Raw genomic sequence first — 4,671 nt, 5'->3', positions numbered from 1 at the left:
ATGTTTAGTTTAGTTTGTTTAGCTTCAGAGTAATTTCTTGAAGAGAGATCAAAGAGTCTAGGCAATACAATATAGCTCACAACTGATTTTTAAATCATGTATCCATTAGGATCATTCCTTAGATGAAGAATAAGAAACTCTAGATCCATAGCTTTTCTCTTTCACATGGAGAAGACCAAAGCTCCTACAGATATAACTTTTCCTTTGAATGTGCTAATGCAAGCAGTGACCTCTGACTATTTCCACATGCAACTTCTCAGGCAATCATGGAATTTGAGGAATGCAGACAAAAGCAAGCCAGACACAAAAAAAAGGAACTAAATTTCCCCTGCTTTGATTGCCATCGTGTAGGAAAGATGCTAATGAACTTGTTAGACTAAGGGAAACAAGAATTCCCCAACCTGAATATATATATATATATCCCAGCTGATATATGTTAATAAGATTTCTTCATTAGATAGCTGCAGTGAAGATAAATAAATTATGTGCAATTTGTAGTTTATGCAGTATTAATAGTTCTGGATATCTGTATATTAAAAACAATTAATTGAATATTTTCAAATCCTACTATTTAGAGGTAGATTTATATCATGTAAAACTTTTGCTGAATTCAAAAGACTGTCTGCCTTTTGATCCAGCCATACCACTGCTGGGTTTATACCCCAAAGAGATCAAAAGGAAAAAGACTTATACAAAAATATTTATAGCCAAGCTCTTTGTGGTGGCAAAAAAATTGGAAAATGAGGGGATGCCCTTCAATTGGGGAATGGCTGAAAAGATTGTGATATCTGTTGGTGATGGAATACTATTGTGCTGAAAGGAATAATGAACTGGAGGAATTCCATGAGAACTGGAATGACCTCCAGGAATTGATGCAGAGTGAAAGGAGCAGAACCAGGAGAACCTTATACACAGAGACTGATACACTGTGGCACAATGGAATGTAATGGACTTCTCTATTAGCAGCAATGCAATGATCCAGGACAGTTCTGAGGGACTTATGAGACAGAACTATTCACATCCAGAGAAAGAACTGTGGGAGTAGAAACACAGAAGAAAAACAACTGCTTGATCACATGGGTTGATAGGAATATATTTGGGGATGTAGACTCTAAGCAATCACCCTAATGCAAATATTAGTAATCTGGAAATAGGTCTTGATCAATGACACATGAAAAACCCAGTGGAATTGCTCTTTGGCTACGGGAGTGGTGGGAGGAGAGGGGGGAAGGAACATGAATCATGTAACCATGGGAAAATATTCTAAATTAATTAATTAAATAAAAATTTTCATAAAAAGTTTTGCTGAATTAAATACATCTTTCTTTTTTGTAAAAAAAAGTATACATATCTGCATATATGAAGCATATATATACACTTCATATCTTAATCTGGGTTTTGATGTAAAAAATACAGTTAAAGGTAGAGCTGAGATGGTGAAGTAATATAAACATTTTTGCTGAGCTCTTCCAAAGCTCCTCTCTAAAATAACTTTAAAAAGCACACCAAATTGAATTCTAATTGGGATAATCAGCAAAAGGTCAAAGTAAGTCATTTTTTTCCATATTAGTGAAGTTTAGGAAGACAAATAAATTTTTGCAAACCCTGGGTTGGTGACTGGCTAGGATGATATCATGATAGGAAAAAAAAACAACAGTTGTGGGTCTTGGAGGTAGTAGAGGCAGCAGCAGTAGCAATGTTACTGAGAGCTCTCTGCCCAGAGACAGTAAAGGAATTGAACCCCTTGAAAAAAAGGTCATAGGAGACTCCTATATTAGCTCTGGGTATGGAGCTGAACACCATTTGGCAACTTCATTGTCTATTAAACAGTTGTGGGTCAAGGTTTCAGGGTAGAGAGGAGCACCTGTGGTTATAAGGGAGCAGGGATCTTACTTGGGTAAAGGTCTTAGCTCTGGTGCAGAGAGGAGCACTCATGGTCACAGTGGAGCAAGGGCCATATCTGAGTATGGGTTGAGGACCTAGGATGGAAAGAAGTTGTGATCATAAAAGAGCAGAGGCTAGGTAAGGACCAGAGCATAGACCAGGAGAGTAGTGGCCACACCTCTCCCTGTATCATACCATCTTGGAAACATGAAAAATTTACAGACCCCAAACCTAGTTTTGAAAAAAGGAGAACATAAAAGACTGAAACTTAGGATAGTTACACCCTATTCCCCAGGGGTAAGCAGAGCCCATTTCTAACAGAAAGTTCGAAGTCAAGAAAGAGGTTGGAAAAAATGAGTAAATAACAGAAAAAGAAACTGACCATAAAAAGTGACCATGATGAATCTGCTCAAGGTACAAACTTAGAAGACAATGTCTTGAAAACATTTATAAGTAAATCCAAAGAAAAGAACAGATTGAATACAAGCCCAACCAGAATTACCAGAAGAGCTAAAGAAAGAGGTAGAAAAGAATAAAAAATGTATTTTAAAAATCAAAAAGAGAGTAATAGAGGAAAAATTGGGAAAAGAAATGAGATCAATACAAAAAAAAGTATGAAAAGAGATTTAACAGCTTGTAAAGGAGGTTAAAAAAAAGTACTATAAAAGATAACTCTTTAAAAAGCAGAATGGGACAAATGGTAAAATAGGTATTCCTTTTTTTTTCTTCAAAGACAAATATGGTGGTGTGGATGCAAAATGAAGGCTATCATGGCTCTGGCTGCTGTATCCTTTTGCAGTACTTACCTCACTGAAGAAAATAATTAGAATTGGTCAAGTGGAAGCTAATGATTCCGTGAGACATCAAGAAATAAAACAAAGTCAAAAGGAGGAAAAAATTAAGAAAATTTGAAATATCTTATTGGAAAAATAACTAAGCTAGAAAATAGATTAAGGAAAGATAATTTAAGACTCACTGGACTACCAGCTTGCTTTTATTGTTTCCTTCTACCAGCCTCTGAAGTCATTGATTCAGTAAGTAATTGCTGCCACCTGCACCACAGCAGCCCTGCCCACTCCTCTCCCCTCTACTTCCTCCTTCAATATGCCCTGTGGAGGAGCAGGAAGTGCCAAGCACTTGGATGTTCACCAGTATGGGCAGGTCATCTGGGGAAGAACAAGTACCTGATACTGGGTCTATCCCCATGGCCATTTCCCCCTCCTCTTTCTCATCCCTTCCTTTTTATCCTCTTCCCTTCCACTCACTAAGCTCAGCCTGGTCTGTCCCTGCCCAGCCTGACTGGTTCTAAGGGGTGACCAGAAGGTTCCCAGCAGATGCCCAGATGGTATATATCTGCCCATTAAAGTTGGGAAAAGGAAAACAACTTTTTGAGTAATAAAGATGGCTTCTAAATTCATGTGCCACCTAAATGATGATAATGTTGCTGGTTTCATGAAAAGTAAAAGGAGAAATATTTTGGAAGAAGATTCAGATGAAGCCAATAATTTTTTTCCTAGGTGGTCCATCTGGATCAAAATTTGAACCTTGAAATAACAAAATTGCCCATGTACAGAATCAGGTGGATAAAGTAATTGATGTCATACAAGAGAATATTACAAAAGTAATTGAAAGAGGAGTGAGAGGTTGGATGCACTTTAAAACAAATCAGAAAGCTTATCAGATAATATAATAGTTTTTAGCAATAGATCTAAACAGCTTCAAAGACAAATATGGTGGTGTGGATGCAAAATGAAAGCCATCATGGCTCAAGTTGCTGTTATCCTTTTTCTGGTTATTATCATTCTTATTGTCCTGAAATATATGACTTGATTTGGTGACCAGAGATCTCCTTTAAAATGATTCTGGAGAAATTTTTAAAAATATTATTGCATAATTTAATGAAATACGTGGAAATGTAACTTTCAACAGTTTTTTTTCACAAGAAGTGTCTAGTTCAATTGAAGCATTGACAAGTTCCTGATTAGCCTCCTTTCTTTCACCAGAATTTATTTTATTTTAATTTAATTTATTTATTTTAAATCAAAAGCATCTACTTTGCCATGTTCTAGGAGCCTAATTTAAAATTTGATACTTGACAATACATTATTTGTATATATGAGTTTAGAAATGTTTCAAGAAAATAAACTGCCCAGCTCTCTTTCAAACCAGAGGGCAAAAAAGAAATTGAAAGAATCTGCCAAACAACTCCTGAAAGAGGTCCCAGATAAAAACTCTGAGTAATTTTATGATCAAGTTCTGGAACACCTAGGTCAAGGAGAAAATATTGCAAAAAGCCAGAAAGAAACTATTTAAACACTATGGAACCACCGTCTGGTTCACACAAGATTTAGCAACTACCATCATAAGTAAGCAGAAAGCTTGGAATATGATATTCCAGAGGGCAAAGGAATAGGAATAACCAGCAAAATTGAGTATAAACTGAACAGGGAAAAAATGGATATTTAATGAAAAACAAGACCATTTCATTAAAGCATTCATGTTGAAAAGACCAGAGCTGAATAAAAATTTGACAGTTAAATAAAGTGAAGTATAAAAAAAAAAGCATGAAAGAGAAATAGGGAATTTAATAAGGTTCAATATTAAGAAAACTATCAGCATAAATGACAATATCAATAAAAACCCCAAATCATATGATTATCTCATTAAATTTAGAAAAGGTTTTTTTTCCCCAACAAAATATAGTACCCTATTTAAAAGAGTAGAAACCAAAGGAATAAATGGATCTTTTATTAAAATGAGTGGCTTCTATCTAAAACTAAGAGTAAA

The 4,671-nt window shown here is 35.5% G+C and overlaps 1 pseudogene; it reads left to right on the top strand.

Annotated features, from left to right (window-relative positions):
* The first annotated feature begins 3,285 nt into the window (after positions 1–3,285).
* On the top strand, positions 3,286–3,714 carry LOC123241657 (annotated as a pseudogene).
* The last annotated feature ends 957 nt before the right edge of the window (positions 3,715–4,671 follow it).

This window comes from Gracilinanus agilis, chromosome 3, assembly GCF_016433145.1.
Source record: "Gracilinanus agilis isolate LMUSP501 chromosome 3, AgileGrace, whole genome shotgun sequence".
NCBI lineage: Eukaryota > Metazoa > Chordata > Mammalia > Didelphimorphia > Didelphidae > Gracilinanus > Gracilinanus agilis.
This window is presented reverse-complemented; position numbering and strand designations above follow the sequence as displayed.